Genomic DNA, 26106 nt, shown 5'->3' with positions numbered 1-26106 from the left:
GCGACCGTAGCAGTCCCGCGGTTCCGGACTGCAGCGCCAGAACCGCACGGCCACCGCGGCCGGCAATAGTTATCTCAACCGGTAAAATATTTCACCGCTTGACCTCACATGGCAGTAGTATCTCATACCCAAAGAGCAACAAATTCTGTAGCCCGTATAATCCAACAGACAAATATCGTCTAGTACTCTTCAAAATTCTAAATCAAACATTGAACTTTAAATTCTCAGTTGCTGTACATGATTTCGAGTGTCATTCATTCCCTGGTGTATTAAATGTTCCTCTAATCTATTTCATTTCCTTGTGTTAGACAAATCCTTTCAAAAAATATTTCACTGTTCTTTTTTCAAATTTTTTTATCGTTTCAAAAACCAATCTAGGAAATTGACAGTCGAATATCGATACTTCGCAAACAGACATTACATTTGGTACATTACCAATAATTTTGTTTCGATACACATGCGTGGTACGAGTTAGCGACAGTACGTGACGTGATAATGACAATCAGCAGATGAACCATCAATTTATTTGCAACATGTGCGAGTACATTCTTGAGTAACATTGTAGCGTTTCTCCTAGAGACCCGTGTATTGTCCGTTCCTGCCAAAATTACAAGAATGAGTTTTTGTGTCATAAAAAAAATTGGGAATTTGTGTAAGGTCTTATGGGACCAAACTGTTGAGGTCATCGGTCCCTAAGACTTACACACTACTTAATCTAACTTAGACTAACTTAGGCTAAGGACAATAAGTACAACACATCCACCCATGCTCGAGGGAGGACTCGAACCCCCCCCCCCCCCGGAGCTGCGCGAACTGTGACAAGGCCCCTGAGACCGCGCGAGTACCCTGCGCGGCTATTTTTGAGGAAATCTCAACTCTTCATGAACTACGCATTAACTGCAAACGAGTAACTAAAAGCACGCGTCTGAAACATCGGAATAGTCCTAATTTGCAAAGGTTATATCATTTTAGTCATAATCATACCTTCCTTATGTTTTGTCAGTATGTTGTGGTAAGTCCCATGTATTTCCGACAGGCTTATAGCCGGACCCTGCAGACAGCTCGTCACAGCAGTTCATGTGGTATAAGGTCAGGAAAATACTGCATAACTTCCCAGCTCAGGACCGTGAACAGGGGGATCGCTGCAATATCACTTTTAGTTCGGTGCAGAACCTGGTGCTACATCCGTCTGGTATATAATGAGATCTATTGGTGCAGCCACTGACAACTATAAAGGTTTGAAGGAAAGTCTGCATTTCTGAGATGCTGCACACGCTCTAGGTGAAATGGGTACATGTTTCGTCACACACTGCTATAAGGTAGTAGTCACTATTGTTAAATAATTCCCCTTGACCAAGTTTCAGGGTAGGAACGTTCCAATATTAATCGTATGAATAAGTGTGGATTCTTTTTCTTCAATAAGTGCGGATACTCTTTCTCGGTATCTTAAATATCGTTATCGGTAGCAAACATCTGATAACTTCATAGTATCGCAAGAAATATTACAGACTTGGTATTGAATGTGTCGAATGGTATTGGGGAAAATAATAAGCTGTCATTAATAGTAAAATGATAATTAAAATGTATGCAGCGTCTTTGTAGAATACAGGAAACATAAATGCATTAGTAAAAACAACAGTCCATTACCAGTCTATGATGAACTTAGCATATTTAAATAACATATATCAATAATACACTGTAAGACAAAAAAAAGCGATGCAACACGGCGGAGTCATCCACATTGGATGGAAACAGGTAACTGATGTACATGTACAGACAAGCAAATAATTACAGTTTCAGAAAAAATCACATGATTTATTCACTACAAAGAACTTCACAAACGGAGCAAGTCAAAAACGTTTTGATCCACCTCTGGCCTTATGCAAGCAGTTATTCCACTTGGTATTGATTGACAGAGTTGTTGGATGTCCTCCTAAGGGATATCAATAGTAGAACAAGACTGGTGTAACCCCACTCTTAATTGTTGCCAGATTTACTCAAGATGGTGGATCAAGGCTGGTGGCGATAGATATAGCAGCATCAGAATGAGGTCATGGCAGAAAGTTCAAATTTTGGCTGGAAGATAGGTCAATTTTGCTATATCCACTAACCTAACCCCCTCCCCTCCCCTAACTTCCCCTCCCCCTCCCTTCCCCTCACCCAGAAAATGGCGGGAAGTTCAAATTCCATCAGGACAATACAACACAACACAGCTACCTCCACTAACATAACAAAACGGCAGGAAAAAAGGTCACTTGGGCTACCTCCACTAACCTAAGTCACCCGACCGCCTCTTCCTAGGAACTGGCGGGAAAAGAACTCAGCCTGTGCTGGATGGGGTGGACATGTGTCTTTATGTAAACGATTAGAGGCAGTGCCTCCATCTGGTGTGTTCACCATGAGGTCTGGAGTCCAACTGAGCTAGTACACAGTACTGCCACCAGAGGGTGCAGTCATCTCTTCGGTGACGTGATCCAATATGGCGGTGCAGGGTGGGGGGAAATGGTGGAAAAAGGACTCAACCTTTGCTGGATAGGATGGACATAAGATTTTATTTAAATAAGTCTTAATTTAAACAATCTGAGGTAGTACTGCCATCCAGTGTCTTCATCATGAAGTCTGGAGTCCAACTGACCTATTACACTGTACAGCTACCAGAGGGCGCTGTTGTCCCTTCTGTGATGTAATCCAAGATGGCGGTCTCAAGGAGAAAAATGGCGGGAAAAGGACTCAGCCTGTTCTGGGCTGCTGGAGAGAGGAAGGAGTGTACATTATTTATTTCAGAACAATTTATTTAGGAACGGATTTGACATAGTACATTTATTACACTGACACAAAACATTCACCATGACATGCTAGGGGTTACAGTAAATAGTACGCAGGCCTTCAAACGACCTGTAAGCTGCCGAAATAATACAGTATACTGATGTCCAGACATGCAAACAACTCGTAAATTATGGAAATAATGCAGTACACAGTATACAGATCTGCAAACAAACCGTAAATCACCCAAATAACACAGTACACTGATGTACAGACACGCAAACTACTCTAAAACAATGCAGTACACTGATGTACTGCCATGCAAACAATTCGTAAATTACCGAAATTATTGCAGTACGCAGCATACAGACCTGCAAACTACTCGCAAATCACCGAAATAACGCATTACACCAATGTACAGACATGCAAACAACTCGAAAACTGTCTAAATCTGCACTGAATAGCATAGAGACATGCAACCTATTCGTAAACAGTCGAAATAACGCATTTCACAGCCTGCAGACATGCTCACAACGCTTACACAGCCTAAAATAATGCAGTGCACAAACACTTATTGTACGTAAAAAACGCTTTCAAACTATCAGTGATCTGTTAAAATGTACGCATGCGCCAGCGCCACCGACTTCGCACACGCTCCCGTGAAGTGACAACGCGGCCGTCAGCTGCAGAGCCACGCACAGGTGTCTGTTCGGGTCCTGCAAGCATGAGTTGGCGGCATCCCTTTCATACTTGACTTCTGAGGAATTCCTACCGAAATATGTGTTCGCCTAGGTACCGTTGCTGACGCAATGACACATAGCTGGGGTACTGATCCTGTGCCGAGAGAGATGTTTACATAGCAGCTAAAAGGTTCACAATGTTATACTGACATACATTTCTATCTAAATAAGCGCCACCTCACCCTCTGGGCCAATGGCGCGAAACCTGTGGATACTGACATCACAGGTCACGCTATAGAAATATGTTCTAATGCTTACCAGAATAGCACAGGGTGCATTGTTCCTAGTGATTCTAGCGAGACATGCGAGCTGCATCTAGCCATGCATGCATGCTTAGCTGCCTAGTGTGCTGACATATCGCCACAAAATGTTCGTCCAGAGGTCAACACATGTCTCAGAAATGTTAAAAGTTCTCTCTGCTAAATGCCTTCATCATGTCTGTGCACACTTGTGAAAACACTGTTAATCATAAAAGCATTCTTGTTGTTTGGAAACAGAGCTTTGTCTAGGCACAAATGGGGGGAGGGTGGGGGAGGGGGAATCAGAACAATTATGCAAACAGAATTCGTAGCACTGTCCTACAGAAGAGAAAAATGGCGGGTATTTTCAGTATCCTACAGCTACTGGTCTGGAGATGTCCTAATGCCACAATAGCGGATGAGTGAAGGCATCCACGCTAGAGACAGTGGTCTGCTTCAACTTGTCTTTGAACACTTACTTTCTCAGAACTTTCTGTAGATACTTTGCCTCCATCTTGCTCAGATCAGCTTGTAGACGCTCCTACATCCCGGTGAAATTGACTCTTATTGAATTTAATAGCCGAATTACTGATGCCGCCAGTGTGGAAGCGCAGTATGACTTTTTTTTTTCTTTCTGCAGATGAGACTTTCAGTGACTGATTTTCTACAATGATGATTCTGCCTATGCGTGCTTGTCGTGCAGCGCCAGTGATCTGTCATGGGAATGATTCATGTTTCCCATTAACGGCAGGAGCCATCCGAATGGAATGGCCTATTGGTAAGGAAGACTGTAGTTGACTTAAACGTGTCGTCCTTTAGATGGCCGAATAGTGAGCTAATGGGCTGGTACATTATTCTCTCCCATGTAAATTGTCCAGTTGACTGCTTCTGCACATTCCACACCTTTATTTAGTTGAGGGAACATTGATTGTGCTGTGTGCATCTAGTAGGTGAAAGACAGGTGGAAGACACATTTGCTGGTTCTCTAGACATGAGAAACACCTTAGTTAACTTTGTAAATTATAGTGATGATTTGGAATCTGTTACATCACCGACATTGGTATTCTCCAGTGGAAATATCAGTTTCCTATATTTTTTTCGAGTTTTCATGTAAAGTTTCTAGTTACTCAGTGGTTTACAGCACACTCCACCTCGCTAAATTTTCGGGTTTCTAGAGAAATAATTTCCAGTCTATATCCTCAGAATTATGTTGTGCGAGTGATACTGCTATGCGAGCGATATTGCTATGTGCTTGATATCGATAAGTATCGCAAAATCTCTTATGATATACTGGCAAACCATGCGAAATTACATAACTTGTTGTAATCCTAGAATCTGGAGATGGTTGTAGAAAAGGAAGCAAGCAAGCAGGTTGGGGCCGTAAGCAGTAATTCCTTTGTGCTGAGTGGGGCCGACCCCGAATTTGTAGAACAGATCTGAGAGCAACTTTGGTCCACTGAGGGCGTTCTGGTCACGCGTTGGGAGTGGGTGACCGTGCAACCTTGCAGGAAATATCTACTGCAGTTAGGAGTATACTTACAGTACATGTGCCTATGCTGTCTGTCTTCGGGGTATATGTACAAGTGTCTGGCAGTCAATAGCTATACGAATGATGTTAAAGGGGCGATTTTGTATGGCACAGGATACGAATTGTATGTTTACTACATCGACACGGTACAAGGTGATATATTGCTGGGTAGGAGATCGGTTTCATGCTCTAATATTCAATCTCCTGTCCGCAATGGGAGAGCAGTGTAATTGAGTAAGAGTCTTTCCTTATTTGACGATCTGCAGGCCACTTTGCAGGGATTAATTGTCGATGCAATATGGTGATCTGTGCCAAATCGTTTTTTGCTTCCACACCGGCGGAATAAGTAATTCGGCAAGTAAATTCAACAAGAGTTCATCGTAATGCTCAATTCATTCACAAGACATCCTTTGTGCCGGGATGTAGAAGCGTCTACAAGCTGATTCGAGCAACATGGAGGCAAGGTATCTACGGAAAGTTCTGAGAAAGCAAGTGTTCAAAGACAAGTTTAAGCTGACCATCCACCTCTTGCAGCGATGCCTTCACTCATTCGCTATTGTGGCATTAGGACATCTCCAGACCAGTAGCTGTAGTATACCGAAAACACCCTGAAAGGTCTCTGTTGGATTCCTTTCATGTTAATTTCTTAAATCTGTTGTCATTTACGGCATAAATTCCTCTTCTAAATTTACTGTAGTGTTTCTGACTATCTGGGAGGAGACTGAGCAGTGAAACGTGTTACTTTTACACATAAACAAGAACAATCTGTCACAATGCTACACTTTAAAACACAGTTTATATGTAATTCATGTCACACAGTCTCATACAGAACCTACATCCGCTTTCTTTTATATAATGTATATGATAAGATACTGTCATCCCCCTTCCCTTCTGTGTGAAAGAATGAATGAGCAAATGTATTTCTAGTTGCATGCTTTATGGTAGCAGACAAGCCTGTCTGCTAGAGAACAGTAGGACCAACGTCAGAACAGGTAGCTACGCTTTCTATAAGCAAAGAGGTTTCTATTCTTAGTATGGTCCTGTCCGTCCCTTATCATGTTGGTATAGGAAGCTGCCTCTCTGGCCACCTCCGTTTGTATTTGTGAGCCACCCTCAGGAAGGGACCATGTCAGTCTGTCTGCGGCGAGCGACTGAAGTGGTAAGATCTCCGGCTAAGCGCGTCTCTGCTAAGTCCGTAGGACAATGCATTTATTAAGTTCAGCCTAACTGAAAATTTAATCACCTTTATTTCAGGTTTAGCTCTAAAATATCTAATGTTATCTTAAACTGCAAAGCAGTGTATTTCGAGCGTGAAGTTCAGAATATCTTCCAGTAGTTGCTTTGTTGCTACTTTGCGAGTAAAGTGGAACCACGTGTTGATCAGTAACTCTAACTAAGATCATCAATCTTAAATGCGAATGTGCGTGAGATTATAACGTCTCGTCTTGACAATATTTTTCAATATAGCAACTTTTCTTTATGTTCAACCCACATGGGGTGTACTTTGCGAGACCAGTACCATGTGCTTGTACAATTGTTTGACCCGTCCCGTTAATAATAAGACGATAGTAATCAGTTCGAGGTCTTTCTTTAGTAAATTGCGTTTCGATGTAATTTATTTTAACTATCAAAATTATTGTGGAGTTACACTCTTTGTGTAAACCAAGTTGACCACGTGAAGCATGTGGTGTAAGCATCATAGTAGCCCTCAGCTATTCTTTTCGGGAAGATTTCACAGAGAGTTAGTATGAATTTAGTATACCAGTGTATGGTAATTTCATGATGGACAGGATTGCGCTACGAACGTAACTTCTTTGGGTGAAAATTGAATCGGTTGGTTGTGGTTAATTTCCTGTTGCATATGTTTCAACGTTCTTTGTGTGTTATTTTATTGAATGCAGTGTTGTATGCAGTCTCCCAATCTTGGTTCCATATTTGATGTGACCCGTAAGATTACAAACTCACATTTTCACAATCCTAAATAAGGCACCAGTTTAGTTACGAATCAAGTTTAATATGCTGAAATTTCAATGATAAATGTTAAAATAAATTTCCAAATATAAACTGATTTATTTCTTTTTATTTAAATTCTCCTTTTTATATATGTATCACCGGTTGTCGTATGACTATTAAAAGATTATAATTAATGTTAGTCTGGTTGGGAATTTGGTAAGCTAGACTGGATACCTGGTGAAACACTTGCGCGGTAATGCAAGGTTAACTTCCTCAGATAGCTCACAGGTTTTAACCCGCTTTTATTGTCTATCAGCACCGCTTTCAGATCAAATTAAAGCAACAACGTTACAACCCGCCATTTTTCTCTTCTGTACGACAGTGCTACGAATTCTGTTTGCGTAATTGTTCTAATTCCGCCTCCCCCCCCCCCCCTGTTTCTGCATAGACAGATAGACAGTGCTCTGTTTCCAAACAACCAGAACGCTTTTACGATTAACCATGTTTTCACAAGCGTACACAGACATGATGAAGGCGTTTATCGGTGAGAACGTTTAACGTTTCTGAGACGTGTGTTGACCACTGGCGATACGTCAGCACACTAGGCAGCTTAGCATGCATGCATGGTTAAACGCAGTTGCATGTCCTGTTAGGATCACTAGGAACAATGCACCCTGCGCTGTTCTTGGAAGCATTGGAACAGATTTCTATAGCATGACCTGTGACTTCAGTATCCACAGGTTTCACGCCATTGGCCCAGAGGGTGAGTTGGCGCTTATTTAGATAGAAATATGATATCAGTATAACATTGCAAACCTTTTAGCTGCTATGTAAACATCTCTCTCAGCACAGGACCAGCACTGCAGCTATGCGTCATCGCATCAGCAATGGTGCCTAGGTGAACATGTATTTCGATAGGAATACCGCAGATGTTAACTATGAAAGAGATGCCGGCGCCTCATGGTTGCGGGACCCGAACAGACACCCATGTTTGGCTCGGCAGCTGACGCCCACATCGTCACTTCACAAAGGCGTGTGCGGATTAGGTGGGGTTGGAGAGTGCATTCGTTGGAACAGTTTGCTGATAGTTCGAAAGCGTTTTTTACGTGCAATGAGTGTTTGTACACTGCATTATGTTCGGCTATTTAAGCGTTGTGAGCATGTCTGTAGTCTGTGCAATGCGTTATTTCTACAGTTGACGAGTAGTCTGCATGTCTGTATGTTGTGTATGCCGGCGCCTCATGCTTGCAGGACCCGAACAGACACCCATGTTTGGCTCGGCAGCTGACGCCCACATCGTCACTTCACAAAGGCGTGTGCGGATTAGGTGGGGTTGGAGAGTGCATTCGTTGGAACAGTTTGCTGATAGTTCGAAAGCGTTTTTTACGTGCAATGAGTGTTTGTACACTGCATTATGTTCGGCTATTTAAGCGTTGTGAGCATGTCTGTAGTCTGTGCAATGCGTTATTTCTACAGTTGACGAGTAGTCTGCATGTCTGTATGTTGTGTATGCCGGCGCCTCATGCTTGCAGGACCCGAACAGACACCCATGTTTGGCTCGGCAGCTGACGCCCACATCGTCACTTCACAAAGGCGTGTGCGGATTAGGTGGGGTTGGAGGGTGCATTCGTTGGAACAGTTTGCTGATAGTTCGAAAGCGTTTTTTACGTGCAATGAGTGTTTGTACACTGCATTATGTTCGGCTATTTAAGCGTTGTGAGCATGTCTGTAGTCTGTGCAATGCGTTATTTCTACAGTTGACGAGTAGTCTGCATGTCTGTATGCTATGTATGCCGGCGCCTCATGCTTGCGGGACCCGAACAGACACCCATGTTTGGCTCGGCAGCTGACGCCCACATCGTCACTTCACAAAGGCGTGTGCGGATTAGGTGGGGTTGGAGAGTGCATTCGTTGGAACAGTTTGCTGATAGTTCGAAAGCGTTTTTTACGTGCAATGAGTGTTTGTACACTGCATTATGTTCGGCTATTTAAGCGTTGTGAGCATGTCTGTAGTCTGTGCAATGCGTTATTTCTACAGTTGACGAGTAGTCTGCATGTCTGTATGCTGCGTATTGCATTATTTCGGTAATTTACGAGTTCTTTGCATGTCTGTACATCAGTGTACTGCATTATTTCGACAGTTTATGAGTACTTTGCAAGTCTGCAGATAATTTACTGTAACCCCAAGCATATCGGGGCGAGTGTTTTATATCAGTGTAATAAATATACTATGTCAAATCCGTCCCCAAATAAATTGTTCTGAAGTAAATAAAGTACACTCCTTGCTCTCTACAGCAGCCCAGAACAGGCTGAGTGCTTTTCCCGCCATTTTCCCCTCCAGACCGCCATCTTGGATCACATCACAGAAGGGACGACAGCATCCTCTGGTGGCTGTACTGTTTACTAGGTCATTTGGATTCCAGACCTCATAGTGAAGACACTGGATGGTGGTACTATCTCAATTTGTTTGAATAAAGACTGTTTAAATGAAATCTTATGTCCATCCTATTCAGCATAGGTTGAGTCCTTTTTCTGCCATTTCACCCCACCGTGGACCGCCTTCTTGTACTAGGTCAGTTGGACTCCAGACCTCATGGTGAACACACCGGAAGAAGGCACTGCCTCTAATTGTTTAAATAAAGACTGTTTAAATAAAGACATATGTCCACCCTAACCAGCACAGGGTGAGTCCTTTTCCTGCCAATTCCTAGGAAGAGGCAGTCGGGTGACTTAGGTTAGTGGAGATAGCCCAAGTGGCCTTTTTTCCCGCCAGTTTCTTAGGTTAGTGGAGGTAGTTGCGTTGTGTTGCATTGTCCTCATGGAATTTGAACTTAACGCAGTTTTCGGGGCAAGGGAGGAGAGTGGGGAGGGGAGGGGATTAGGTTAGTGGAGATAGCCCCATTGACCTATCTTCCTGCCAAAATTTGAACTTCCTGCCATGACGTCATTGCGAAGTTGCCATATCCATCATCGCCATCTTGGATCCGTCATCTTGAATAAATTTGACAACAATGGTGAGTGGGGTCGCACCAGCCTTGTTCTACTACTGATATCGTGCCATATTCTGTCCAGCTGACCCAACAGAGCATCAAAATGCAGAGCTCATTGGAGGCCTCTGACCATAATGCACCAAACGTTTTCAACTGGGGAGACATCCGGCGACCTTTAGGAAGCATGAAGAAAAGCAGTACAAACTATCTCCATGTGTGAGCGGCCACTAACTTGCTGAAATGTAAACCCAAGATGGCTTGCCATGAAGGCAATAAAACGAGGTGTAGAATATCGTCGACTTACCACTATACTGTAAGGGTGCCACAGATGACAACCAAAGGTGTCCTGCAATGATAAGAAGTGGCATTGCAGACCATCACTCCTGGTTGCTGGGATTTACAGTGAGTGACAGTCTGGCTGGTATCCCATCGCTGTCTGGGATGTCTCCAAACTCGTCTTCCCTGGTCATCGGGGCTCAGTTCGAAGCGGCACTCATCACTGAAGACATTTCCATCCCCATGAGATTCGGGACGGAAAACGTGTCTTGAGACGCTCTGGACAGTCGCCTTCAATACAGCCCGACATTGAGGAGTCATGATCTGGGGTGCCACTTGTTTTCATAGCAGGTTCCATTTGATTGTCATTCATGGCACCCTTACAGTACACCGGTACGTCGAGGACATTCTACGCCCCGTTTTGCTACGATTCATGGCAAGCCATCCTAGACTTACATCTCAGCAAGATAACGCCCGCCCACATTCAGCGAAGTTTCTACTGCTTGTCTTCGTGTTTGCAAACCCTGCCTTCGTCAGCAAGGTCGTCGGATCTCTCTCCAATTGACAACATTTGGACCATTATGGGCAGGCCACTCCAACCATCTCGTTATTTTAATGATCTAACGTTCCACTTGTACAGAATATGAGACGATATGTATGTTCACATTACCTTGCAATAGTGGTTTTACACTACTGGCCATTAAAATTGCTACACCAAGAAGAAATGCAGATGATGAACGGGTATTCATTGGACAAATATATTATAGAAGAAGTGACATGTGATGACATTTTCACGGAATTTGCGTGTATAGATCCTGATAAATCAGTACCCCAAACAACCACCTGTGGCCGTAATAACGGCCTTGATACCGGGGCATTGTGTCATACAGAGCTCTGCCACGCGGGATTAGCCGGGCGGTCTAGGTGTTGCAGTCATGGACAGTGCGGCTGGTCTTGGCGGAGGTTCGAGTCCGCCCTCGGGCATGGATGTGTGTGTTTGTCCTTAGGATAATTTAGGTTAAGTAGTATGTAAGCTTAGGGACTGATGACCTTAGCAGTTAAGTCCCATAAGATTTCACACACATTTGAACATTTTTGAAACAGCTTGGATGGCGTGTACAGCTACAGCTGCCCATGCAGCTTCAACACAATACCACAGTTCATCAAGAGTAGTGACTGGCGTATTGTGACGAGCCAGTTCAAGAATGGTGCAAATGGCTCTGAGCACTATGCGACTTAACTGCTGGGGTCATCAGTCGCCTAGAACTTAGAACTAATTAAACCTAACTAACCTAAGGACATCACACACAGCCATGCCTGAGGCAGGATTCGAAACTGCAACCGTAGCGGTCGCTCGGTTCAAGACTGTAGCGCGTAGAACCGCACGGCCACTCCGGACGGCTGACGAGCCAGTTGCTCGGCCACCATTGACCAGACGTTTTCAATTGGTGAGAGATCTGGAGAATGTGCTGGCCAGGGCAGCAGTCGAACATTTATTTTCTGTATCCAGAAAGGCCCGTACAGGACCTGCAACATGCGGTCGTGCATTATCCTGCTGAAATGTAGGGTTTCGCAGGGATCGAATGAAGGTTAGAGCCACAGGTCGTAACACATCAGAAATGTAACGTCCACTGTTCAAAGTGTCATCAATGTGAACAAGAGGTGACCGAGACGTGCAACCAATGGCACCCCATACCATCACGCCGGGTGATACGCCAGTATGGCGATGACGAATACACGCTTCCAATGTGCGTTCACCGCGATGTCGCCAAACACGGATGCGACCATCATGATGCTGTAAACAGAATCTGGATTCATCCGAAAAAATGACGTTTTGCCATTCGTGCACCCAGGTTCGTCGTTGAGAACACCATCGCAGGTGCTCCTGTCTGTGATGCAGCGTCAAGGGTAACCGCAGCCATGGTCTCCGAGCTGATAGTCCATGCTGCTACAAACGTCGTCGAACTGTTCGTGCAGATGGTTGTTGTCTTGCAAACGTCCCCATCTGTTGACTCAGGGATCCAGACGTGGCTGCACGATCCGTTACAGCCATGCGGATAAGATGCCTGTCATCTCGACTGCTAGTAATACGAGGCCATTGGGATCCAGCACGACGTTCCGTATTACTCTCCTGAACCCACCGATTCCATATTCTGCTAACAGTCATTGGATCTCGACCAACGTGAGCAGCAGTGTCGTGATAGAATAAACCGCAATCGCGATAGGCTACAATCCGTCCTTTATCAAAGTCGAAACGTGATGGTACGCATTTCTCCTCCTTACACGAGGCATCACAACAACGTTTCACTAGGCAACGCTGGTCAACTGTTGTTTGTGTATGAGAGATCGCTTCGAAACTTTCCTCATGTCAGCACGTTGTAGGTGTCGTCACCGGCGCCAACCTTGTGTGAATGATCTGAGAAGCTAATCATTTGCATATCACAGCATCTTCTTCCTGTCGGTTAAATTTCGCGTCTGTAGCACGTCATCTTCTTGGTGAAGCAATTTTAATGGCTAGTAGTGTACAACCGAGTAGATTCGTGCAAAAACAGGATTACGATTCGTTAAAGTTTCTTTCCCTTGAAGTAAAGTTTGTAATTATGTATTGTAATAATGGCATCTATGAGAGGCATACATCTGCCGAGACCTACATTTTGTTTCCAGTTTACCTTTACTCCTTACGGTTGTATATGATTTTATACCCAAGTTGATTCACAAAAATATAACATAATTTGTATATTTTGCCTTGTATTTTAAAACAGCCCCCTTTTTTCTAGAAATGCTTGCACATATATGAGCAGTCGAAACGTTACGATAATTTCGGTACCGATTCTTTCTTTCCGAAATTATTGAGATATTGATAAAGGTTTAGGTATTGGTATCAGTACCAAATATAGTATGATATCTGGCAATGGAACATTCAAAGGTTTGGGTCTGCACAGTGACACACCATTTTCTGCACTTCCTTTCACTACCCGGCCTCACGTGAAGCTCATGTCGGCACACATGTCGTTGGTGTGGCTTCGTTCCCTTTTAAGGGGGTGGTAACAATCTCAGAAAGAGCGGGCGTGCACTCTGAACTTGCAGACGTGTGTTTTTCTCCATCAACAATTCTACGCTTCGAACTGCTGTATGGTTCAATCTTGGTGTGATCGGGTAGCTAGCGATTCATAGTGCGTTTTAGCTTGTTTCCGTTTCTAATTTACATTTCCAAATTTTTTACAATTGTTATGGAAACGTAAATATAAATGAACTCCCCAAAGGTTTTTAATGCATATATATGGCGGTCCATATAGAGCTAAAAGTGTAGCGAAAAGATGTTATTCAACTGCTCATCATATACGATGTATGATGTCAGAAACTACACTCCTGGAAATGGAAAAAAGAACACATTGACACCGGTGTGTCAGACCCACCATACTTGCTCCGGACACTGCGAGAGGGCTGTACAAGCAATGATCACACGCACGGCACAGCGGACACACCAGGTACCGCGGTGTTGGCCGTCGAATGGCGCAAGTTGCGCAGCATTTGTGCACCGCCGCTGTCAATGTCAGCCAGTTTGCCGTGGCATACGGAGCTCCATCGCAGTCTTTAACACTGGTAGCATGCCGCTACAGCGTGGACGTGAACCGTATGTGCAGTTGACGGACTTTGAGCGAGGGCGTATAGTGGGCATGCGGGAGGCCGGGTGGACGTACCGCCGAATTGTTCAACACGTGGGGCGTGAGGTCTCCACAGTACATCGATGTTGTCGCCAGTGGTCGGCGGAAGGTGCACGTGCCCGTCGACCTGGGACCGGACCGCAGCGACGCACGGATGCACGCCAAGACCGTAGGATCCTACGCAGTGCCGTAGGGGACCGCACCGCCACTTCCCAGCAAATTAGGGACACTGTTGCTCCTGGGGTATCGGCGAGGACCATTCGCAACCGTCTCCATGAAGCGGGGCTACGGTCCCGCACACCGTTAGGCCGTCTTCCGCTCACGCCCCAACATCGTGCAGCCCGCCTCCAGTGGTGTCGCGACAGGCGTGAATGGAGGGACGAATGGAGACGTGTCGTCTTCAGCGATGAGATTCGCTTCTGCCTTGGTGCCAATGATAGTCGTATGCGTGTTTGGCGCCGTGCAGGTGACCGCCACAATCAGGACTGCATACGACCGAGGCACACAGGGCCACACCCGGCATCATGGTGTGGGGAGCGATCTCCTACACTGGCCGTACACCACTGGTGATCGTCGAGGGGACACTGAATAGTGCACGGTACATCCAAACCGTCATCGAACCCATCGTTCTACCATTCCTAGACCGGCAAGGGAACTTGCTGTTCCAACAGGATAATGCACGTCCGCATGTATCCCGTGCCACCCAACGTGCTCTAGAAGGTGTAAGTCAACTATCCTGGCCAGCAAGATCTCCGGATCTGTCCCCCATTGAGCATGTTTGGGACTGGATGAAGCGTCGTCTCACGCGGTCTGCACGTCCAGCACGAACGCTGGTCCAACTGAGGCGCCAGGTGGAAATGGCATGGCAAGCCGTTCCACAGGACTACATCCAGCATCTCTACGATCGTCTCCATGGGAGAATAGCAGCCTGCATTGCTGCGAAAGGTGGATATACACTGTACTAGTGCCGACATTGTGCATGCTCTGTTGCCTGTGTCTATGTGCCTGTGGTTCTGTCAGTGTGATCATGTGATATATCTGACCCCAGGAATGTGTCAATAAAGTTTCCCCTTCCTGGGACAATGAATTCACGGTGTTCTTATTTCAATTTCCAGGAGTGTATGTCTGTTCATCTTTTTTTTTTTTTTTGTACCGAAAAATCGTTAATAGAGACGTCATCCGTCGGAGCATACACTAGCTCTCACGTAAGCATTTTTTTTTTCAAAAAATGACAACTGGTTCTATATAGGCTTACTATCGAGTAATTAACTTGATAGAGGGAGATGATCTCACTATTGTCACACTGAAAGATACAAAATATAAAATAAGTTTTATGATTTTATCAGCCCTGGCAATCTTAAATTAGGTGTACAAGTACCAACACGTGTAATCAGACGACTCAGACATTAGTTATTGATTTACTGCATCGTTGTATTCGTTGCTGACTTCGGTGAGCGAAAGACGCATAAGCCATATTTGGCTGCAAGATCCAAAAGGTTACTCAGCCGATTAATCCGACAGGTTTTTCTTCCTTTGCACGACTGAGCAACTTTCGTTCAGAAAATGAGTTTTGTGTGTTCAACATTTCCGTTCAATTTAGGTGGATGAGATGAGCAATAATTGAGTGTGGCGTCGTATTGTGTTGAGAGAAACGAGTAAGGCTACATCCAATTCCGGCACGTTGCTTGCTCTTGATTCATATCAATGGAGCTGCCGATCCTTACGTTTGTATCCATATGACAGATCAGCGTCAAATGTGTCAAATGCCTTCACTCCATGAAAAAATGCCCAGAAAACTGGGATTTAATCCTCAACCTTCACAAAAACTGGTTGTCACGAACTTAACGCAACCAACATTCTTCCCCTTGCTGGCCGAAAAACAGCTTGCTTTGCCATTGTAATTCTTTATCTTATTAGTTTTTCATTCATGCAGTTATCAATTAACATGTACACCTTGTTTCCCTTGTACTCTCACCTCTTAGTTTTTCTATGTGTTGATTCTTATTTAGTTCTCTTGCAATCCTTCGTGGAGTTTGAATGACGTTCTTTCAGGAGACAGTGTTTACCTCTAAGCATGACAATGTCATCAGCAAACCTAATGCTGTTTAAAAGACGCCCACTCTTCCTTGATTATAAAATGTCTAAATATTGTTAACTGATTCTTAGGTGGGACGATCTTTTGCCCTATAACAGGGACTTCTCATAGCCGTGAGTTTCCTCTTGAACAAATAGAGTGCTTAACATTCTGTACCTTCCCGTGAGCGCCTTGTCGACTGCAGTCCTACAAATATTTACTGGATTTTAGCCCAAGGTTCTGTCACGATGGAAACATTCAACAGAAATCTAATTACTGTAATTCGATCAACGTATAAGAGTTTGAACTTTCCAGAACGCATCCTAATCACTTCCTCTTACGGTCACATGAGGCTACTGATCACAGGAGGGATGGTATGCTGGTATGCACATTGGGAAAACGTTTAAGGAACTAAATTGATACTAAAAGGACATTCATTCACTAAATGGAGCGTAGAATTACTTCGTTAACCATGTAACAGGTATAAAATCTGAACATTATGGTTTCGTATGAGTGGACTGTATTAATTGTGATTATTCACCGCGGATACGGCTAACTCAGGTACGCAACATCGACGCACGTTTGCTCACACGCAAAGGCTCAAACATTCACAGAATAACCGAAGGTAATTTTACCATATTCTAGCAAAAGTTGAGTCGACAAAACTGTCTTTTACCTCCCAGCGGAAGGATATAAAAAACTCAAACGGAATGCCGATGCATGAAGTGCAGAACAAACTTTCCCTCATCCGAACTTACTTAAATGAGAGCAAAATTATCTCTCGTGAGATCACCAAATCGCTTCAAAAAAATGACTTTAAGATTACAGAAAGTTCCTAAGTCAAAAAAATCTCGGCTAAATCGCATTCAAAATCGCTGTTTAAGTGCAAACACGATCGGCATACCATATTTACCACTGACCAGCTTAGCAACTCTTCTGAAACTGAGTGATTCTGTACAAAATCCAACCTACCTCGCCTCCGAGCACACCGACCGAAAAAACGTGGAGAGGGCGACCTGACCAATCGACAAGAGGAATTTTTCAGTGGTACGAGACGCCTCCACGAATCAGAAGACACGAAAGACGATGCCTGTTTCCTCGTTCTCAAAATTTTTCATCATTTGAACGTTTAAAATGAAAACCAATGTGCCGCTTGCGCGTGGGTCTGAAGCAGACACTCACGTGAGTGCCCCTTAGCCCTTTGAGTCCCAGTCGTTTCTCGTGAAACCATCATTTTAGTAATGTACCAGTGTGTTTAGCGGGGGACCACGAATGTTGTTGCAAGACAGAGGCATCTAGCGGTACACTGAAATACTTCTGCGAAAGTGGTGCATTGTAGCAGTCACTTACAGTGTTCAAAAAACAGACGGCGCGAAGATTGTGCTATGCGATATTTTTTCTTTTTTGAGTGTGCAGTACTGCTGTTATGATTGGTTTCAAAATGAAACAGTTTGCCCAGTATATAATTTTAATATAAATTTATTACATTCTGGGCTGACTTTTTCTTGTTATTTAGGACTATAATTTGCTCATGCGGACTGTGCCACGGAAAAACAAGACTTTGTTTTCAAATACACTCTGAGGCAAAAAAACGGCGCACCACGAAAGAAATTTATTTAATGGCTAGGGCCCCCGTCGGGCAGATCGTTCGCCGGGTGCCGGTCTGACAAATTCACGCCACTTCGGCGACCTGCAGTCGATGAGGATGATAGGATGATGATGAGGACAACACAGCAACCAGTCTCTGGGCGGAGAAAATTAACCGACCCAGCCAGGAATCGAACCCGTGCTCAGAGGATTGACAATCCGTCATGCTGATCATTCAGCTACGGGGGCGGACACGAAGGAAATATCTGCATGGGACGGAAATCGGTAGATGTGATGTACGTGGTTAAAATGGCTCTGAGCACTATGGGACTTAACTTCTGAGGTCATCAGTCCCCTAGAACTTAGAACTACTTAAACCTAACTAACCTAAGGACATCACACACATCCATGCCCGAGGCAGGATTCGAACCTGCGACGGTAGCGGTCGCGCGGATCCAGACTGTAGCGCCTAGAACCTCTCGGCCACTCCGGCCGGCTGATGTATGTGTACAGACAAACAAATGATAACAATTTCAGAAAAAAATACGTGATTCATTCAAGACAAGGGGCTTCAGAAATTGAGATAGTCAATAACGTGGATGTCCTCCTGAGGGATATCGTCCCATATTCTGTCTGACGCTTTAGGTCCTCAAAATCTCGAGCTGGTTGGAGGGCCTTAACCCATAACGCTCCAAACTTTCGCAGCTGGAGAGAGATACGGCGACGATATTGGCCAAGACAGCGTTTGGCAAGCACGAAGACAAGCAGTACATACTCTCGCTTTTCGTGCGCGGCCATTATAATGCTGGAATGTAAGCTCAGGATGGCTTGCCGTGAACTGCAACAGAACGGGGCGTAGAATATCGTCGACATACCGCTGTGTTGCCAGGGTGCCGCAGATGACAACCAAAGGGCTCTTTCTATGAAAAGAAATAGCATCCTATATCATCACTCCTGGTTGTCGGACCGTACGGAGGGCGGCTGTCAGGATGGTATCCCAACGCTGTCCGGAGCGCCTCCAGACACGCCTTCGGCCTGGACTCTCACTGACTGGAGAATTGTCTTCAGTGCTGAGTTCCGCCTCGAAATGAGCCTCGATGACCAGCACAGACGTGTGTTGAGAAGATTCGGACAGCGGCGAAATACTAACTAGACTGTCACCCACCAAACGGCACGACAATCTGGAATGACGGTAGGGGATGCCACGTAGCTGGACTCCTCTGGCTGTCATTCGTGGCACCCTTACAGCACAGTGGTACGTCGACGATATTGTACACATCGTTTTATTGCCCTTCATGGCAAGCCATCCCGGGCTTACATTTCAGCAAATTAATATCTGTCATCACACGGCGAGTTTCCTTTGTTTGTCTTCGTGCTTGCGAAACACTACCAAGGTCGCCAGATCACTACCCAGTTGAGAACGTTTGGAGAATTATGGGAAGCGCCCTCTAACCAGCTCGGGATTTTGACGACCTACCGCGCCAGTGGGACAGAATATGGCACGATATCCCTTAGAAGAACATCCAACAACTCTGTCAATCAATACCAAGCCGAATAACTGCTTGTCTAAGGCCAGAGGTGAACCAGCGCGCTATTCACGTGCTCAGTTTCTGAAGTTCTTTCTCTTGAACAAATCATAGAAATTTTTCTGAGATTGCAACCACTTGTTTTTCTGTACATATACGATCCATCTACCGATTTCCGTCCCATTAGAATAAGTCCTTCGTTGTGCGTCTTGTTTTATTTTCTAGGAGTGTATGTCACCTGAAAGACGAGTGGTTGAAAACTGTATGTCCTAGTGGATCCAAAGAGAAACCACCCCCTTAAAACAAGTAGGTGCTCACTTTTTGCCAGTTTCTTCTTGTATTCGTTGGTTGCCATGAAAATAATGGGTAATTAAGTGAAAATGTTAAAATTATATTTTTTTCGTACTGGCGGGATTGAAACGGATGAAAAAACCCGCGCAGATAACGTCTCACCTGAGCGGCGTCACACGCCAGCTATGAAAGTTAAACGTATCTGCCATTCTCACGACTCTACTGAACATCTGAGCTAAGAAAGTCCACTTGAATTCATGAAGCTGCACGCCTTTACAATTACATCTACATCTACACACATATTTCGCAAGCCATCGCACGGTGCAACTGCTCGTCATTTCCCTGTTGCATTCGCAAACAAAGTGAGGGAAAAACGAATTTCTATATGTCACCGTACGAGCCCTAATGTCTCTAATTTTATGTTCGTGGATCTTACGCGAAATGTGCCTTGGTGGCAGTAGGATTCATCTGCAGTCAGTTTCAGATGCCAGTTCTCTAATTTATCTCAATATCGTTCCTTGAAAATGATGTCGCCTTCCGTCCAGGAATTCCCATTTGAGTTCACGGAGAATCTCCACAATACTTGTGTGTCTATGGAATCTACCAGTAACAAATTTAGCAACCTGCCTCTGAATTACTTGGATGTCCTCCTTTAATATAACTTCGTGGGGCTCCCAAACACTCTAGCAGTACTCAAGAATGAGTCGCATTAGTGTTCTGTGTGCGGTCTCCTTTACAGATGAACCATCCTTTCCTAAAATTCTTCCAAAAAATCGAAGTCGACCATTCGCCTTCCCCACTACAATCCTTAACTGCTAGCTCAACTTCCAAAGTTACGCCTAGATACTTAATCGCCCTCACAGTGTCAAGCAACACACTACTACTTTTGTATTGGAACATTGTAAAACGGTTTTTCGTACTCAACTGCTTTACCGTACAGTTTCCTACATTCAGAAGTATCTGCCACTCATCACACCAGTAGAAATTTTGTCTAAATCATCTTGTATCCTACTACAGTTACTCAACGACGACACCTGACCGTACACCATAATATCATCAGCACATAGCCACAGATCGCTGCTCACCCTGTCCGTCAGATCTTTTATGTACATAGAGAATAACAGCAGTTCTATCACACTCCCCTGGGGCACTCCTGACGATACCCCTGTCTCTGGTGAACACTCGCAGTCGATTACAACGAACTGTGTCCTATTACTCAATAAGTCTTCGAGCAACCCATATATCTGGCAACCAACTCCTTATGCTCGTACCTTCGTTAACAGTTAGCAGTGACGCACCGTATCAAGCGCTTCTTGCTTCTGATTGTTGCCCTCATCCGCATTTCGCAGGATACCATGTAAGAAAACGGCAAACTGACTTTATCACAGTGTAGATTTGTGAACAGAAGCTTTTCTGTCACAAGGAATTTTATTATATTATAACTGATAAGATGTTCAAGAATTCTGGAGCAATCCGATGTTAAGGCTGTTGTCTCGCAATTTTGCGGGACAATTCTTTTAACCTTCTTATATACAGGGGTCACGCGCGCTTTTTTCCAGACGCTTGGGACTTTGAGCTGGGCAAGAGACTCGCGATAAATACAAGCTAAGTAAGGGGCCAACATCGCAAAGCATTGTTTGTACAACCGAAATGAGATTGCATCGAGACCTGGCGACTTATTTGTTTTCAACTCTCTCAGTTGCTTCTCTACGCCAATTACTATGTCCTCCAGATGGGAGTCTGTGCGACGTTCAAACGACTATATGTTTGTACGATCCTCCGGCCTGAACGACTTCTTAAACGCGAAATTTAAAACCTTAGCTTTCCATTTGCTATCTTCTGTTGCCACACCAGATTGGTCAACGAGTGAGTGGACCCGCTTAGCGGTTTTACCTAAGATCTGAATTTTCTCAGGCATTCGGCTAGATCCTTTGCTAAGGCATGACGGTGATATTTGTTGTAGGATCTTTTTACAGGCCCACTAAACTCTACAACTTTTGCCTGTCGTTATTTGCGAGTTCTATTTTGATCTGGAAGTGCAACAGTCTTTTCTTCCTCAGTAGTTTCCGGAGTTTGTTATTAAACCACGGTGGGGCTTTTCCGTCCTTAATCCACTTACTCAGCACATACTTCTCCAGATTGTGATTTACAATTCGTTTAAACTTTGGCTATAATTCCTCCACTTCCACTATACTGGAACTAAATTATGTCCATTCGTCGTCTAAGTGGAATGCTGGCAACTGTTTATCTGCTCTTTCCAGCAAAAATACCCTACTAGCATTTCTGATTGATTTACTAACTTCGGCAACAATCGTCGCGATGATGACGTGATGGTCACTAATCTCTGTCTCTGTACTGACACCATCGATCAAACCAGTCCATTTTGCACCTACAAGGTCTAAAATACTTCCGTTGGGTGTGAATTGTCGAACTAACAGCTCAAGACAGTTTCTGGAAATGTGTTGAAAAGTACTTCGCAAGACTCCCTGTCTATACCCCCTGCATCGAATCCGTAGACGTCTCAGTCTCCAGTCGGTAGGTTAAAATCACCTCCACCTAACACTGCATGATCTGGGTACGTGATCCACAACTTGCAGACAACTTCATCCTGCATGCTCGATAGCGGCAGGCAAGCCCTCCTCCACATCTCGGACGAGGCTACCTGTCAGACATACTGAGTGCACCCATTTGCTTTCTTTCCCGCCCTGAACGTTATTTCCCTAAGAGGCTCCAGAATGCGCCAAAATGTAGAAATATGTTTGTGTTACAAGAATTTTGAGTGTCACATAATGGTGTCACTCATCACTGATAAAATACAAGATCACTAATAACTAGGTAGGCCTACATAGAAACAGGGTCCTTATTTAGATGAAATGTGATATAAATTAATGTTCTTTCCTGTAAATACGAAGCATAATACAAAATACGATCCTCATTCAGGCAAGTTAAATAGAACTACAAAAATTGGACCTCATTTGGGCAAGTTAAAGAGAACTCTTTACAAGTGTAATCTAGATGTCCTGCGAAAAAACACAAAAAAATGCAAAAAGAAAAACTACACCTCCATACATGAGGTATGGCTCAGTGCGTGGTCTAACCACTTCACTTCAGTATTTTTGCACACGGAAACGTAGCTTGCGGTTGGGGAGGGGGGGGGGGGGTGATGTAAGGGTTTGTCCAGGTCTGAGCGTTACTTCCCACGCCGCCATACTTTGTGCAAGGACGCGATGATGGATGGTAGTAATGAGGGTAGGACGTCTCTATAGTCTGCCTCTTACACAGATTGTCCCTTTACTTCCACCAAAATCTCATGCCAAGGCCAAGTGAGGTTGTAGCGGAGTTATAGTTCATAAGTCCTTTCATTCTGCAGCCTATTCGCTACCTTTTACCTTTTCTAAGAAATTGCCTTATCGGGGTGAGGGGGGGCTCCAGACCGCAGCTACTTATGGTAAACATTTCCATGATTTCTACTAACAAGATCAGGAGTCAGTTAGACCTCCATCATTTAGCATTGCCATTAATGTAACAGCCACATTAATGTCCAGCATCTGCTTAATTATTTCCCTCTTTCTTTACTGAATGGAGAGGATGGGGTGAAAATGTCAACATTAAATTAGTTCAATCTTGCATTTCAGTTTTTGACTTACTCAGACACAACTGAATCTCCTTGCGAACAGCCAGTAGGCTCTGGTCCACTCACTGTGTACCCAGTGCCAGCACAAATGATAATGAGAAAGGAGAGGTTTCCTCAATCTCCATTACTGCTCATCCAGTCCTCATTCTTGATGTGGCTGCCTTTTGTCAAGCAGAGCGCTTCCGCAGGCCAACGCCCAGGGCAGGACGATCCCCTGGTGACCAGCAGGTTTGGTGGCTGCCTCCTAGAGCGGGCCCATTGAAGTTTAGAGAGAGCAGATGACAGAAGCGAGGATGGCAACTGGTGTCATCATGCCTCCCTCCATTATAATATCGTGTGGACTGGTTTGTTCCGGATCAAGGCTGCCTGGAGACTGACTGCAGGAAACGGTAGTACCCGGCCGCCTGTCGCACCCCCTGCGAAGCGGTGGCTTTGCCCTCACTGGCCCGGGCCGACCTTCAGCTGACAGCAGGTATAAGGGCCTTCAGGGTTCGTAGATGACTCTACCCGTCTCGGGGAGAAGGGGGACGAGGTGACCTCTCTCGCCCATACACCAAAGAATGCAGAGATCCCCATTCGCTCAGCCCGTCCAGCTGTCGATGGCAACTGCTCGCCAAGATTTCTGATGGCGCTGATCCAGTGCTGTCCTTCTATGCTCCAATGTTGCGGAATACCTCATAACATCTGTCATACAACCCTAAACCATCCATATACATAAGTACTTAAACAGGACGCCGGACGCGGTGGCCGAGCGGTTCTAGGCGCTTCACTCCTGAACCACGCGGCTGCTACGTCGCAGGTTCGAAACCTGCCTTGGGCATGGATGTGTGTGATGTCCTTAGGTTAGTTAGGTTTAAGTAGTTCTAAGTTTAGGGGACTGATGACCTCAGATGTTAAGTGCCATAGTGCGTAGAGCCATTTGAACTATATGAACTTAAACAGGACACCATCATTATAATAAAATACTTACAACCTCTAGGAACAATTAGAAAGTTATAACTAAGTGTTCTCCCATGTGCAGATGTAATCGAGAACCACTCTAAACTTCTCATTACATGTATATCAGGAAACAACATGTAACGTAAAAACTAGCTTTGTACAAATAAGATAATCACATAGAAGTACGTCTGGCTTATATATAATAGTGTAATGTTTTGCATATCTCTTCCGTTCATATTGTGGTTTTAATGTCGTTCTAGTGGCTCCTTCATACATGTTCACTTCACAAAATAAGCAAAAAAACAAGAACATTATCCCCAGCAAATCGCTCCTCCTCGGTTCTACAATTTATCACTTCTTGGGTAGACAAACGGAAACGTCAACAACCTTATCTCTGCAATCCATGTGCAGGTACTTACCACTGCATTCCACATGCAGGTACTCAAAAACTTTACTCAGTGGTCCCTTTGGCTGCTGATATCTACTTCCTATCATTTCATCTGAAACACTCCTCCTCTTCACATAACTACCGATTCGTAACGCCGAATAAGTCTTCTCCCCCGTGTCTGTGTTAAGATTCCTACCTTCATGGCTTAACTAAATGCTCGCACAATGAAGTAACCCGTAAGACTCTTTGTTAACCACAATATCTTACAACTAGAAAAACACTCACACTAAACACAAATAACTGAACACTGATTTATGTTAAACTAAGACGCTAGCCTACACATGGTGAATGGCTCAAGATCTCCTTCTGTTCAACATTTCTATCTGAACTACATTTTGGTGCATGACTCGACATGCCCAAAATGAACCACAATACACGTTGAAGAATTTATAGCAGTGGAATTTTGCCTAGTTCAGTAGTCTATGATATTTAATAAGGATCATTTTCCCAAAGAGCAAAAGTATATCTCGAAATTTTACTTTCTGGCGCACTGTGCTTCATTCTGCAGCGCTCCTAGTGCTCTCAAATAGCCATCTGCACGATCTCTGTGTGCGTTTCTCTCTCGTAGCTCGAAAGTCAACTACTTTCCTAATTTTATCTGCTGGCCACATGTTCTTCAGTACCAGCACAGGGGCCGTTCCGGTAGCTCCAGTTGGCAATCCATTAACGACTTCCTGAAAATCACCCAAGAATTCGTCCCAGTTTCTAAGTTGGTTGTGACATAATAACAGACACTATCGCCGCAGTTCATGTATTAAAGCCCCCCTTAGGATTAGACGCAGGATGGTAATGCAAATATAGCAGTGATCTACTGCCGACGAAGCAGGTTTTGCCACTGTCGAGACCTAAACTGGGGCCCATTGTCAGACATTGCGTTACTTACTCTTCCACAGCTTTCAGGAAATCTTACACAAAAGCTTTGCATACACTTTTGGTGATAGCACGTCAGAACTGTGCACAGGGAACTTATTTTGTTGTCAATCCAACATTGAGCAATACAAATTGATGATCATGCCTTGACCTTGTCACTGGACTGAGTAAATCCATGATAGCAAACTTTCGCCACTTCACTTGTACAGATGGACCTGAGTTGAGTGGTACTATTGTTGGCTTCAAATGTTGGCACACCTTTCAAGTCTCTAAATCCTTCCATATTCTAGAAAAATGCCGACTCACTTAGTTTAGCAAAGCACATATTACAAATTTGTTAACAAACCAATATAGTATGCACAGCAGCCAGTTGTCATCCATTAGATTTCTCTTCATGAACAGTGTCCCGTTCCTGACGAGGCAATATCATCTGAGCATGCTCGCATTCGGGAGGACGACGGTTCAATCCTGCGTCCGGCCATCCTGATTTAGGTTTTCCGTGATTTCCCTAGATCACTTCAGGCAAATGCCGGGATGGTTCCTTTGAAAGGGCACGGCCGATTTTCTTCCCCATCCTTCCCTA

Source organism: Schistocerca serialis, chromosome 3 (genome assembly GCF_023864345.2).
Source record: "Schistocerca serialis cubense isolate TAMUIC-IGC-003099 chromosome 3, iqSchSeri2.2, whole genome shotgun sequence".
Lineage (NCBI taxonomy): Eukaryota > Metazoa > Arthropoda > Insecta > Orthoptera > Acrididae > Schistocerca > Schistocerca serialis.
Note: the sequence above shows the minus strand (reverse complement) of the source record.